At 47.0% G+C, this 15,524-nt stretch overlaps 1 protein-coding gene across 2 annotated transcripts in view; it reads left to right on the forward strand.

Moving 5' to 3' along the window:
* Snd1 (staphylococcal nuclease and tudor domain containing 1) overlaps window positions 1-15,524 on the forward strand; it is a 399,238-nt gene that overhangs the window by 342,789 nt on the left and 40,925 nt on the right. The window lies entirely within an intron of this gene.

Raw genomic sequence — 15,524 nt, forward strand, 5'->3', positions numbered from 1 at the left:
GCGCCCGCACCGCAGGCCCCTTCAGAGAGTCCGGGGGCGGGCGCGGGTCCGGCGGCGGCGGCGGCCGCAGCCCCCGGCAGCGCGCAAGCGCCCGCCGCCGCCCGCCACCGCTAGGCTCCCGGCGCGCCGCCGGCCCCGGCTTTGTGCGGAGAGTGCGAGTTCGCCACTGGGGCTACCAGAGCCTTCAGCAGCCGAGCTGCCAGCGGGCTGCTGCGGCAGCCAGAGCGCTGGCGACGGCGGCGTGAGCAGTGGGGGTAGCGGCTGCGGGAAACGCTCCGAAGCCCGTGAACATGGTCCCCACTGGCTAGCGGTGGCAGCAGCGGGGCCCCTGCGCTCGGCGCCCACCGTCTCCTCCTCGCGCCGGGCTCGCGGTGTTGCAGGCGGCAGCCACGCAGACTGCTCTCTCATCCTTTTGTCCTTCAGTCAGAACGTGAATGTACTGCTGACGCATACTGTTCTAGGGAGAAGATTAGCGTGATGCAGTGCTCTTATGTATTAACACCGCTCTCCCTCTGCCGGTTGCCCTCAAGGGGTTAACGCCGCGCCTTCCAGCGCGCGCCGGACCGCGCCGCGCAGCCCCGAGTCGCGAAAGGCTGCCTGCCTTCCTCTCTTCTTCCTTCCCTCCTTCCCTCCTTCCTCCCTTCCTTCCTTCTTCCTCCCCACCCCCCTCCCCCCTCCCCTCCAGCTTCCTCCCCGCCCCCTCTAGACTATCCGAGCGGCCCAAGCGGGCAAGCGGGCAAGCGAGTCGGAGTGAGCGTCAAGTGAGGGGCTGCGCGCTAGTCTCAGGCGTTCGCAGCTATTTTGGTCAGGTCGGAGCGAGCGGCTGGTTGGCCGCTGATAGGCTGGAGCGGTGCGGGGCTGCAGCGGGAGACTGCGCGGTCCCCACCTGGGCCACCCAGCACCCTCCGGCCCTGGACTGCTGGGCTCAGGGGTGCGCCGGCCCTGGATGGGGCTGCAGCAGTTGGCCGGCCTCCTGCGAGCGCCCGCGTCATCCGCACCCCCGCTGAATGCTGACGGGGTGCCTGGCTGCGCGGCCAGAGTTTGGATCTGCAGGATGGTGGGGACCCAGAGGCAGGCAGCCGAGTCGACGCAAGGGCTGCGTTGAGTCAGAAGACCCCGAGCTTGAGCTTCGCCCTTACTCCCTGCCTGTCCTTCCAGTCCTCTCCCTCTCACACTTTCTTGCCCCCCCTCCCCTCTCCCACAGTAACTAGGACTTTAAATGATAGTTTTCTTAATGAGGGTTGTGGGGGCGGGAAACAGTGGAAAGAAAGACCAAATTCAAGGAGCTGGGGGAATGACAACCTGGGGAGGATCAAGGTGAGCTCCCGGAACTCATCATGGTGCAACCTATGGTTCATTCATGGAGTTGCATGCAGCCTTGTCACACTGTTGCCCCCTTTCCCTCCCATGGTGTGCGGGGACCAGTAAAGTGATTTATGCCTTCTGCCCCTTGAGCTGCACCAACCTCTCTCTGGGAGTCCCTCAGCAGCTTGCTGGAAGGGAGTTCTGGCTTTGACAGGCTAATGTAAAAGCATAGGTCAGCATTTGCCAACTCATTTCCTCCATAAAAGAGCCTCTTTTCTCGGCGTGTGAGGGTGAAACAATCTCTAGACTAGCACTGTGATGTAGATCCAGTAGAGTCTGGCTTGGGCTTACTCTCCCCTCCATCCAGCCTCCTCCCCTCCTCACTCCTTACAGAGCGGTTATCTAACAAGTGTATTTGTTTAACCCCATTATCCCCAGGTGGGCTGTTGCTTATGAATTAGGAAGCCCAGGATTTCCCAGCTTCCTAAACTCTACCACAACCATAATCTCATTATTATCTGCTGCTTCAAAACCTAAACCTTCTTGAAGTCCTAGAAAGTTGCAGTGTCCGAAACTTAGTATTCCTGTCCTTCACCAAGTCCTTGAAGTTTACATTTGCTGTCAAGGAAAAACATTAACAGATGATATTTTTGAGCCCTTTCTTTATGATTCATTTTATGAATGGGTAAAATAAATGTGAGTGACTAGAGTCGCACACATATAATAGGTTGTAGCACCAGGATTTGAACTCTGACTGGTCTCACACAGATTAGTGTGGAAATAATTCCTCAGAGTATTCTTACAGAGTAATGCAGTCAGATTTTACCCTCCACTTGCCTGTTCTTGTTAGGCTGTTTGTGTGCCCACCATACTAAGAAAGAACTTACATGTGACTGCTCTGGTGACGTGACTGCCCCCTATTGTCTCCATTTCGCGGTGAAGGCACTTAGCACCAGCAAGCAGTAACTTGCTTACTTTACTGTCCTGCTGCCAGATAGTGACATTCAGCTTTTCCAGTCAGTCTTCAATTCATGAGACCAGTGATTTCATCCCTAACAATATCCACTGTATCTACTGCATGGGCCAGTGGTAGAGGCAAGGTTGGGGAGAGACTGTACATTCAGTGAAGAATATATGATAAATCAGAAAGAACATGCCACAAAGGACTGAGGAAATAAGTCCCGTAAACTTGTGTCACTTGTGATGAGAAATCCAGGGGAGAGATGAAAAACAGGTAAGTCATGCCATCATGCTAAGGTCTAATTCCATTTGACTCTGTAGTGGCTTTTTCCTTGGAGACAGGGAGGGTTTTTGTTTTAAAGCCTAGACTGACCTTGAACTCGTGGTGATCCTCTAGCCTCAGCCTTTCAACTTCTGGAATTCCAGGCATGTACCTCCAAGTCCCTGCAATCCTTTGAACTCCCCATTAAAAAGCCCAGGTGTAAGAAGGATAGCACTGTGGTGTAGACCCAGGAAATGTGAGCCTGGTACCCCAGGGATCTGTGGGGAACGCTTTGTTCTTGACCCTGAGCAGGCAAAGCATTGTGTTACTGGGAATGTTGGGATATTGGGGGTGTGGGGGTATCACTTGGGTCTGGGTGGCACACTGGAGTATGGCGCTTCACTCCTTGGGTGGGAGAGGGGCTCTGCCTGAGCTGGTTTTCTGCCTGTGTAGGCAAACTGGGGCCCCATCTGTTCAACTGCTGCCCCTGCATTGTGAAGGTAGATGGGAGGGTGGGCTGAGTTGGGTTAAACCACTACATAGGAACAAGATTATCTCATAGTAAATGCGGCCGATACTGATGGGAGCAAATGTTACCAAATTCAGTAGAGCTCTGCATGGGACTGCCTTACCATGAGCCAGCCAGGCCACAAAAGTTCCTGGGACCTACAGAGTAGACTAAAGAAGAGGCTCTGGCACCTACAGGTCACAGTCCTCCTGCCCTGAAGCAGTCCTGCAGCCTCTACTCTTGATAAACTGAGTTCCCTCACAATAAGTGGTTCTGGCTGGTGCCTGGATCTGTAGTGGTACCACTAAGAACTAAGAGAGGGCAACTCACACGTAAATAAGAAGCAACACTGCACTGGGCTGAGAATATGGGCAGTTTCACATATGCAATGGTAAAAGAATGCTAAAGGTGTGTTCAAGACGCTGGGCGAGGCCTGGGTCAGCAGCTCAGTTTTGAAGAATGGGCCTTGAGCTTATGTTGGGATACTTGAGTTACGGTTGGTTTTTCTAATTAGATATGATGCATAGTGAAGTATGCCTTGATTTATAAAATCAAGGAAATGGACTAGAAAGTCCCTTTCAGTTCTCATAGTCCATGATTTTTCCCTCCTTTTCAAACAGGCAGCTTTGAGAAGAAGGCTGTTCCTTTGGGATTGTAGCCTAGCCTTGGAGATAGGCCATGGAGCTGAAGAGAGAGTGCTCCCCTCAGTTTAGTGTAAACATCCCCAGGACTGGAGTAGAGTTGGTCACTAAAAGAGCACATAGACCACAGAGTGTTTGCTTTAAAGAATCCTTAAGAGAGAGATCATCATGACTTGGCCTCTCACTCTGCCCTTGTTAAGGAAACTCAAAGAGGCACGGCCATGTTCCTAAAGTCAAATGACTAGTTAATGTCAAAGTTTGTCCAAGTTCCTTCTGTCAATATGCTGATGATATATGGCTAATTGGCCTTCAAACCCTGGGCTTGAAGATAGCAGTTGTCAAATGCTTGCCCTGTATTCTTTGTGAGCAGACATGTTATATTTTACTGCTTTGGGGGTAAAGGTGGAGTTTCCATAGTGCTGATATGCCATTCCATATGACTTGGGTCTCTGATAAGAAGTCAAAGGATTGTTCATGTAGAGGGACCCAGGGCTGTCAGGCTAGCCCACTCCCTACTTTACTAATACCTCTGTCCCTGAGGCATTATCCTAAGCAGCCACTAGATGTCCATAATGCCTCATGGGGTTTGCCAGCAATAGCAGGGTACCATCTTGCTTCTAATATGTTTTTGGGTCCCTTCTGGGGAGGTCCAACAAGAACAGAATCAGAGTAAGGGCAGGAAAAGGAAGAGATTTCAGAGACAGGAAAAACAATATGAAAATTGCTCTCCAAAGAGACAAGGAAATATATTGGTTGGTGAATTTGTAATGATAAAAACATGTAAGAAATGTTCCACCAAGAAGTAGTCACCGCCTCCTATCTATCCAGTGCAGTGAATGAACACACGGACTCTTGTGTTTCTCATTCAGTTCCACTCATGTGCAAATGCTTCTTCTCTAGAATCACCTGGTCATGGGAGTTTCTGTTCATCTTAAAGGAGGCTCCTTTATTGCTTTTGATCGCCTAGTAAAGCTATGCTGTTACTGTCCACAGCCATAAGTAGAAGGTATAGCTTCCTTGAATGGATGGTTCAGGGCAACACAGATGCTCTGAAAGTTGTTTTCTCTAAAATCTCTGCTCTTTTAAAGAAAGTTAGGTAGGGGAAAGTGTTTAAACTAAAGAAGGAGGAAGTCAAGAAGTGGGCCAGGACTATAACTTTGTGGTAGATCTCCAGCATGGCATTCCCAGTGCCTTGGATTCTGTCCCCAGTATTGAAGGTGGCAGGGTTGGGGCACTCCGCAGAGCCCAGCAAGAGCAACTTTCTAAAACCTCATCTGAAATGAGACAGGGTGGCTGATAACCATACAGAGAGCTGGGCTTATGATACAGCTCGGGCTATCTAGCATGAGAAAAGCTCTGCGTCACTGGGCGTGGTGGACCATACCTGTAACCCCAGCACTCAGGAGTTCACAGTCATCCCACACAGCAACTTGAAGCCAGCCTGGGATATAGGAGACCCTGTCTCAAGAAAAAGAAAGGGAGGGAGGGAAATTACAAGGAGCTATACAGAATACAAAGACCTCCTTCTCTACTGAGACGAGTTTCACCAGGGCTGGTGCTATCTTTGGGCTAGAGTGAAAAGGCAAGCCTCTTGCCTGCTAGCTGTCTGTTCCTTTCTTGAGAAAGTAAGTTTAGGATGCCATTCTTGCCACTGTCACACATAAGGGCCATTAATCAAAGAGATCCAGCAGAATGCCTATGAACACCCCTCACCCCTTTGCAGGTACACTGGCCCATCCAGGCCCAATGGTTTACTTTCTTTAATCAACTGTATACAGAATAATAACTTTAGCAACCTTTTCTGGGTGTTGATAAGTACTTAGACTATAAACACATACAGCTCTTTGAGCTGGAAACCATTAGATTCACCAGTTTATGGGTAGATTCAAGAAGTTTTGTTATGGTTACAGAAGTAATGAATGACTTAATTTCTGTGGCTGCCATGAAAATATTTTCACATAATAGTGACTCTAGCTACCAAATTCTCTTGGAGCTTTTTAGAAGCTCAAAGCTCATAATCTGCCAAGGCTTTGCTCCTTGGAGAATCTTGACTGACCTTGACCTCTGGAGGCATCCCTTGTCTTGTCAGTGTGTCTCCTCAGGCTTCTTTTATCCTATTGGGCTACAAGCAAATTTTGCAATTCATAACTGGTCTCAGCAAACAATAATAATAGTATGTATTGTTTTGTTTCTTTTATATTTATTTGTTGATTGGTTGATTGATTGATTTTTAAAAGAGGGTTTCTCTGTGCAGCCCAGCTGCCCTGGAACTCACTCTAGACCCACCTGCTTCCTGCCTGTGGAATGCTGGGGTTAAAGGTATACGCTACCTCTGCCTATGCATTTATTGTTTTTAGTATGGAAGCTACTATAGGAAAGAACTGTTTATCTAGTCAGTTTTTGAGTGAATTCTCTTTCTGTTATCCTTTTATTATTTAGGATCACTTACTCTTGACATTGCTCCTAATTTAGAACTTCTAATTCTTCACTCAAGGTTAAAGTGTTTTTTCTATTTCTAACAGTTAGTATAATTCTGCGACATGATATCACTCTATAGCCCTGGCTGCCCTAGAACTCACTACATAGATCAAGTTGTCCTCAAACACGAAAAGATCTGCCTGCCTCTGCCTGGCAGGTGCCACCACACCCAGCAGTTAATACTTGCTTGCCAACTTGAACACCTCACATGACCATAGAACATATATTCAGAACTGTTAAGGTAATCTCTGTTACCTTAATAAATCATTAATAAAGTCCCGTGCTGTTTGTAATTTGTTCTCCATAGCAACTAAAGTGATCTTGGTGACTTTACATCAGATTATGTTATTGACTCACTAAAATGTTCCATTTTTCTCATAAGTTGAACAGCGACCGAAATGCCTACCACAGCTCCTCAGCCTTTACCCCTTTAACCTCAGCCCCAACGTTTATCAGGCCCCTCCATCCTAGCATAACAGTTATACTGGCCATCATATTTGGAAATAATCTTAAGTCTTTCTCTCCCTTGGGACTTTGCTCTATCTTTGACATAGTTTGCTCCTTCCCACATCCTTAGGTAGCTTCTTGAGCAGGGCTCCCAACAGAGACTCAAAGTGAGCTACCAGCAGTCTTCACCACCTTAACCAGCTTTAGCTCTGTTTACTTTGTGCCATTTCCAGAGATGATCGGGTCTGTATATTGGTTTATGTGTTCACTGCACTCCCCCCTGGAAGCACAACAGGGGTCTTCCTTCTCATCCCTCCTTCTCAGGAGTGAGTGTGCTTAGGCCTCTGAAGAAGAGCTCAGACCCCTCATTCCATGGACACCATTAGTCCTGATTCTGCTCAAGTATAGTTTCTGAAAAGCTAGCTGAAAATTTGTTGGTTTTGTTTTTTTGATACAAGAAAACAAATAGGATCCTAGTGATCTCAAGGTTTCCCCAGTTCTCAATTCCGACTTTGCCAAGTCCTGCTGACAGACGCCTGAGAGGCAGTTTTAGGGAGGCGACATAAAGGGGTGCAGGCTTCTGGCCGTTGTGAGTGGGAGGAGTGAGTTGAAGTGTGGACACAGGTAGGTGAACAGACGTACCTGCACTCATCTGCATGTGCCTGTCATTTTCAATTTTGCTAAAGTGCATTTTCTGCTAAGGGAGTGAGGACTGTTGAGCCTGAAATAGAGAACACCAGGACAGTGAGATCAAATGCTTTGAAAGTGGCTGTGCCAACGCTTTCTGCTAATTAAAGAATGATAGGACAATCACCACTAGCAGCAGTAAAGGGCGCCCCATTACCTCTCTCTATGGCGAGTTGGGCAAATTTAAAGGCAGCTATAAATACCCCACTGAGCTCCTGAGCTTAAGCACAGTTGGGGCTGGGTGAAGAGGAAGCCTAGCTTCAGTCTCCTTCTGTCCCTTCTCTAATAGCTGTCAGCTCCTAAATTTTTCATGACAACAGAACAAACAGTTCTATCAACAAACTCTTAATTTAACTTAAAACATCCTAGAGGAGGTACCAGACAAGTGAGAATCAAATCTGACTGGGAGCCCAGGTCCCCTGGGTCCTTCTGTGTTGCCTTTGACACTTTTTTTTTCCTTTTGTGGGAAGGGAAATTGTTTCATCTTGTTCCTCTACCATAGGTGTTTTTAAGGAAAACAAACAAAGTCACTAGGCTTAAGGCCACTCTCCCAGGAATATTCTAGGCACCCTTACTAGAATTCAGTATTTAGAATGTGTAAGTGGGAGCATACTGTCTACATTCACTCTCTGCAATTTTGGGCTAATTTTAAGAGATATGATCAAATTTGGAACTTCCATGTTTTTAGTCTCTTGAGCTTAGCCAACTCTTGGGTGGTTTCTAGCAGCTCTTCCACAACCTCCAAGCCATTCTTACCTCATCAGTTTATAGAGAGTTGCCATGCTGCTACTACCTTCTCTCTGCCAACCTCCTTGATTTGTTTGCTTTTTGTAGATAGGTCATCATTTCTGGCCATCAAGCAGCTTTATATAATCAATCCATCGATTGTTCTCAGTCTCACACTGCCAGCTTTAGCTATGGCTAGAATTCCCCTAGTTCCTAATGGTGTGACTCCAGTTCATCTGGAGTGACATCCTCTCCACATCCTACCCTAGCCTGAGGAGGAGTACTGGTGCTCAGAGATGGAGGGGAGTGTGGCCCTGGGAATGCCAGAACCAGCCACACCATTGGCTTCCCCATGAGTCATCAAATGAGCTGTGGGTAGATTGGCTGGCACCCAGGTTCCTGGATGCTCTGTCCTTTTTATTATGATAACTTTTGGGGGAGTTGGATTTACTAAGCATTCAGCCTGCTTTTAGTTGATGTTTTCAGATGCAGCTTTTACCAGCAGATGCTGGCCAGTGGAGCTCACCTTTATTTTAGAGGATGTGACTGTTGATAGACTTGAAGTAAAGGAACTAGGGTCCTTAGATCCTCACTCATGTTTCGACAGGTTGGAGAGTTCCTAGTCAGTTGGTTAGCTGGGCTGTTCACATGTGCATTTTCTCCAATTTACTTACTGCCTCTTATAACAGTATCTTCATTTGACTGGAGCCAATGGGTAGGTTTATTTCTCTCTAATTAAGACAAGCATAAGTCTTTTGAGATTCATTCTCCCCCACCATAGAATACCTCCATACACCCCACCATAAATCCTCATCTTTCAATTTTTGCATCACTACCAGCCAAAGGTACTATAGTGAGAAGCACTTAGAAGCTTTTTGTGTTCAACCATTTAAATTTCTTCTGTAAAGGACAGCAGACTGAGGTGGTTCTACTTCTAGTGAGTGCAGTGAAGCCCCAGCCAGTTGAGGGTCTAGGGCTACCTCTTGGAGCCTGTCTCTTTCTTGGTGACTGTGGCTAGTTTGTGTGGCAGCCCAGTGAGACTGCTTGATTGGTATTCTGTGCACAAGCACTGAAAAAAGCCCAGGAGGAACCCTGCCAGCCAATAACTCTGAAAGGGCTCTTTGTGCAAATGAGCAGCGTGCGAGCTGGACAGAGCTCACTCCCTCCCCCGCCAGTGTCCTCTCTGGCCAAGCAATTTGGTGGTGCTTTGGTGCTGGCACAGAGTACTTGGGGATCCCTCCCCAAAAAGAGACCATCTTGGGATCCCAGACACATAGAGCAACTTGAGCTCTGTCCTTCCTGCCCCGGCTCTGGCAGTCTGCCTCCAAGTACCAGTCAGTGGGATCTATTCAGGGCTGTGTCTATGCATAGATGAGGGGCAGGAAGTAAAGAAAGGAGGTGAATGTGAACAAACCAACCATCAGCAAAGTAGGGACACTCACTTCTCTCTCTGGTGGGATCCCCAGAGTCTTGGGGCATGGAAGCACACTGCACCTGAGTTTCCTTCTTCCAGCAGGACCTGAGCCATTTGATTTCCTAATCAACTAAAGCTGCCTGTTGTCCCCGTGCCTGAGAAAGGAAAGAAATAAGACCCTTTGTGCCTGCATAGCTGACAGCTGCAGAGTAAGACTCCATCAAGCTAACACCAGGAAGCATCCTGGTGCTGATAGGAGCCAAGCACAGCCAGGCACAGGCACTAGTGACTACCCAGACCCATGCTCAGTGCCTTAAGGAGTTGGCTCCTGCCACTACCATCCCCACCTGACACTGTCTCCTCTCAGATGTTCTCTGTTATTAATGAGTTTTCTAAACACATAAGCTTGACTCACTTGCTTCAGTGAACAAGACCATTCTCATTAAGTACTGTTTTCTAGGAAGGAAAAGCATTAAGTGGGTGTTGAAGAGTTTTCTAAGGTCTCAAACTCACATGTGAGCCTAGAAGACAAGAGGGCTGACAAGTGAGGGTAGGTGGAAGTGGTTGGTCTCCTGCAGGTCTCTCATGTCCCTCCCCATCTGATTGCTTCCTGAGACAGTCCACCTCCTGGCTGACACCAGCGGTCCCAAACCTCCATTTCAGATTACTGCTGTTTTGTTTTGTTTTGTTTTGTTTTTTCCATAGAGGCCTCGTCTTTTGCAATTTTTGCTACCTCCATATATCTCACTGACCTTAGTTATTTTGAATATGTTAATCAAAACCCAGATGTCCAACTGGTGACAGAAATACAGTCCCCAAATGAGTGAGCTGGAAAGATGGGTGGCTCAGTGGATAGTGATTGCTGTGCAAACATGAGGACCCAAGTTTGAATCCCCAGAATTCACATAAAACCTGGGTAGGAATGATGACCTGCCTCTAATCTCAACATAGATCTCCTGAACATTCTGGCTAGCCAGAATGGCAAATGGTGAGCTTCAGGGCAGCGATAGGCCTTGTCTCAGGAGAGGAGGAGGAGAACAGTTGAGGGAGACAACTAATGTCACCCCTGGGTTTTCACATGGCCCCACATAGAAGAGCACATATACACACAACCCACACTCTGGGGAGTAAAAGTGACTCAGTCCACAGAAGCAATACCGTGCTGTCAGCACAGTGGGCACTGAAAAGGACAGTGGCATCAGACAAGTTTTTTCCCCTTCCTACCAGTCTAAATGCCCTTATTTTATTCTTGAAGCCACCAACGAGGGTTGAGCAGAGAGAGCAGCGTAAAGGGGAAAATTACAGGCCTGAGGTAGGCTGCCTTGTAACGGAAGCCAGCAGAGTAGGGCTCTCTGCACTGGGCTTGTGCTTCTGTCTCCTGGGTGTGTCTGCTGCCACTAAGGAACAAAGATGTCACCCTGCTCAGGACCTTCCCTGGTACTGTTACTCTCACATCCAGAGACTTGGAGGAGAAAACCCAAGGAAATTTTCCCATTTGCTTGGTCCAGACTCTATCTCAAGTACAGCCACTAGCATTTGAGATACGTGTTGCAGAGTCTCTGCCCCATGTGGTCAGGTAGCCTCGCAGATTGGAGAAGCACACACACACCCCAATTCATACACACACACACAGGGGCAGGTAGGTTCCTAAAGATGCACACTGTGTAAAGTAAGCCGGTCTACTACTTCCCAGAGGCCTTTGTCCCCATACAAGGTCAGGTGGGTAGCAAATCTGAATCCAATGCCTTGAAAGCTTTTCTCTGCAGTTTTCTGCATGGGTACGGATCAGCACAGTCCCTAAAGTCCTTCCTTGTTTTCACCTTGCTGCAGCCACTCATTATTTTTGCATTTTACAAAGAGCTTTCCTCCCCCTCTTTTCCTGTCCCTTTTATCTCTGCTCTTCTATCCCCAAACACCTGAAGACAATCTTCCCAAGGGGCCTTGACAGGGTGGGAACAATAGACATACATATGTTGGTCAATGGGTACAGAGAAGTCTTGGGGTTCTGTTGCATGGGAGAGTGACTAGTTCACAATAATACATTGTATTTTTCTTTAACTGTGTGTGCACAACTGTTCGTGTTCATGTGTATGTTTGGCATGCGTGACATGGGGAATGTGTGGAGAGGTCAGGAGCCACTTAAAGAGTTAGTTCTCTCATCCTACCTTCATGTGGATTCCAGGATGGAATTCAAGTGGCCAGCCTTGGTCAGCAAGGGCTTTATCCACTTATCCACCTCAGCAGTCACACTTTGAGCTTCAAAGTAGAAGAAACAATCCAATTATAAAGTGATGGATGTGCTTGTTACCCTGATTTGATCATTATATAATATGTGCATATATCAATAAATATGTACAGTTATTATGTGTCGAGTCAGAGCAAAGTTTTAAAAATACACACAAAACAGAAAAAAAAAAATCCTCGTGAAAGAGGAGATGGCTTTGCTGACAACTCCAGAGGTCTGCCAGCCTCGGCCGTGCGTCTGCTTCGTTATGTTTTCCAGGTGCTTAGTGTGGACGATATCTCTGTAGTGATGGATCTCATTTGGTTGTCGTGTGCATTTGTCTTGGAGGCCTGCTAATGCCATTTGAGTTTCTGAAATCCTTATTTTGCAAATCCATTTGTGTCCTAGGTTTAACTCCCGATTACAGGATTAGCAGAGATTATAGGGTCTGTCTGATGTCTTCTCCAAGCTTTCTATCTGATTTCTGGCTACGAATTGAGAAATTTGCACACTGATAAAAAGGAAACTAGGGGCGGATATAGGCTGCTGGGGAAAAATAAACAAAAAGAACTGGAATGGTGCTTGCCTTGATTTGGATCAGAACCATTTAAGAACCTGAAACCTTATCAAAGGCCACATGACTTCAGAACTATTCAAGGCAGACCCTCCCTCTTCCTCCTCCATGCTCAGCAGCTGCCCCTGGAATGGAGGAGTGGATGCCCTTTGGTGGCATCCTTCACTGAGCTTTCCATGTCATCAGCCGTCCTGTGGCCTCCACCTTGTCAGTTCTCATTAGACCTTCCACTCCACACAGCAGAGCCGGAGAAACTAGAGAGGACAGAGATGAGTTGGGGATACGACAACCCCTGCTGCTCCTATTAAGGGATCCAGTGATTTTGCTTTGTTTCAGGGTTTAAAAGGCCATACATAACTGTGCTAAAAATTCACAGGTCACACTAAGTGGTTGTATCCAAATAAGAAAACTCTGAAGCATGAGGATCATCATGTTGTGTGTACAGTTGGTCTCAGATGTACAGCAGCTGTAGGGTAGGCTAGTCTAACAGAAATGTGACCATAATCAGATTCACTGGTGGTGTCTTTTCTTGGCTGCAAGATGGTTGCCATTAACTCCAGGCATTGCATGCTTACACACCAGTCTCCAAAGGCAGGAAAAAAATACAGATTCCTATTTTTTAAATCATGACGAAACCTTTCCCTAAAAGTCTGTCAGCTGACCCCATTTACACCTCCATCATTCAGACCAGGATGGCATGCCCAAAACTAATATGTGGGATCATAAAGGGAATTCTCCTGCCCCACCTCACCCCCAATGAATGACTGAGGCTGGGCTTTAAAGCTCCAGTGGATTTACATAGGAAAAATGCATCTTTATTTTTATTAACCATAACTAAAACCTAGCTTTTCACTTGAATATGAATGTACGCAACAAATCATAGTAAGACCAATGCAGCTACAATCCTTGTCACTCCTTTGAAATGATGGTGGCTTAGGAAGGGGCTGGAGAGATAGCTCAACAGTTAAGAGCACTGGCTGCTCTTCCAGAGAACCAAGGTTTGATTCTCAACACCCATATAGTCACTCCCAACCAGCTGTAGCTCCAGTCCAGGGGAATCTGTGCTTTCTTCTGGCCTGTGCAGGCACCAAGCATGCATGTGGTGCACAGACATACACATGCAGGCAAAAACACCTATACACATAAAAGAAAACATTTGAGAAATTACAGTAGACTTGGACATGTCGTCAAATTTCGTTACTTGGTGTACTGATAAAGAAGGGAATGTACTTACTGTGTCTGGATTTATTAGGGTTTAGAAAACATTTCCATATCTGTATGCTAGTAAAATCAGTCTCCTGTGCGTTGTGCATATTTTAACTTTCCTATGTATGTTAGAACCCCAGTCTGTAAAAGGGCCACAGCATAGAACTAAAACCAATCGGCTTTTCCCAGATGCACACAAGGGGAAGGAAGGAGGAGGGACTGTGCTTGGACGAGTTGCCCAGCAGGTCTTTGTCACAGAATCAGGTAGCCTAAATTGCACTGGCATGGTCTTCTCTCTGCCACCACCTGTTAATTCCTAAATATTTTCATTTAAAATCACCCCAGTCTTTCTAATTTTTATTTCCTTAAATGGAAATCTCACTTATCATAAAGAAAAGAAAACCTTTTTTAAAAAGTAAATAGAGTGTATAGAATAAAGAAGCATATTACTGAATTCTGGCAATCCCATTTGCCCTCAAGGCTCTGCCCCTCTTTTGTTAAGGAGATGCTAAAGACAGATTAGCCGCACACTGGGACTTGCTCCTTAATATAATCAGAGCTGAGAGATAATTGAAAATGGAATAACTCAGTTTGTGGTTCTCCATTTAGTGCCCTGTCATTGACCTGCCTAAAATAATTCAGTGTGTGGACAAAAGCAGGTTTATGATGGGCTCCCTGTCTTAACCATCAGTGACCCCACACCCACCCGCCATAGATCGGTATGACATATCTTTTATGCACGTGAATCATTTTATCTTCTACTTGCTCACAGAAACAGTTTGGTTTGGAGCAGACTTGAAGCGTCCTCACCTCTGACCCACACAGCACACCTTTCCTTGTTCTGCTTCCCTCACACTTTCCCCTTTCAAAGTCGTGCATTCTCCCTGACTTCCGGGATCCAGCAACTACTGGCTAATTGATGGGGTTGATGTCACTAGGCAGGACTTGAAGGGGGTAGGTAGCCTTTGTGGTACAGTTCCAGAACGCTAAAAGATGTGGGAGCCCAAAGTGCACCCATTGCCTTAGGCCCTACAGAAACAGCACTGGGTGGCTCTGATCATGCAACTTCAAGGTGCAGGGGCCAGGATTAGATCAGAGCCTTTGAGAGCTGGAAGGAAACTGGTGATGAGTCCTATGCCCCAGCCAGAAAACATGGCATAAAACAGTGGCAAAGCCTGGAGTTGTTTCCACTCATTATATGGTGGCACTCTCAGGGGAAGGCACATACTTGCCTTTCTGCCAAAGCATTCAAATCACCCCTCCATCTTCCCACTTTACCCTTCTTTGTTGCGGCTGTTCCTCCCTTACCAAAGCTGATGAAGGTTAAAGCAGCAAACACCTGGGCCCATGGTCCTTCCCTTTGCTACTCTTCCCCTTAGCTCTTCCTCCAGGGCCTTTGGGAGGATACTGCAGGAAGGGGTGTTTTTGGCCCTGTGTGCCTTGCCTTCCTGGTGTGTTCTTGCTCACTTGTGGAAGCCTCTAGAGTATGAGGATGGAGTGTGGAGGGGCTTCCTCTCCCCCCTTCTGTTGTTTCCTCCTGCCCTAAAAACTTCTGATTGCCATGTGAAATCCGAAGTCTTTTCTTCATTTCTTTTCTGTACTTTTTTCTGAACTCAGAGATGAAAAACATTGTGGGGAGGGAACGATACCACAGTTGTAATTCTAGGCCAAGAAGTACAACCATCCATGGTAAGTTGTGGTATTTTTAATTCGGTGCCCCAGTAGAGAGAGGCCAGCTGACACTGTGTGTGCGTGCGTGAGTGTGGGCAAGTGGGCGGGCGTATGTGTCTTAATGAGCACGTTTGTGTGTATGTGTGTGCTGCCAGCCTAGAGCAGGCCTCATATATAACATCTCACTTGAGAAACATTTCTTAATGGTTCTCAACTGTCTTTAAGCTAAGTGGTTCAATTAGCTGTGATTGGAAAGAGTGGGATAAACTGGGGAAACTCACAGCTTATTTGGTAACAGCATTGGGAACAGGAGAAGACGAAGCTAGCGTTCCTCCCGGTAAGAGTGGTGGTCATAGAGGCTTGGCTAGCTGCATGGCTAGGAGAGAGTATTGCCCAGAACAGTCTTTTATTTGGGAGAGAG

Source organism: Rattus norvegicus, chromosome 4 (genome assembly GCF_036323735.1).
Source record: "Rattus norvegicus strain BN/NHsdMcwi chromosome 4, GRCr8, whole genome shotgun sequence".
Lineage (NCBI taxonomy): Eukaryota > Metazoa > Chordata > Mammalia > Rodentia > Muridae > Rattus > Rattus norvegicus.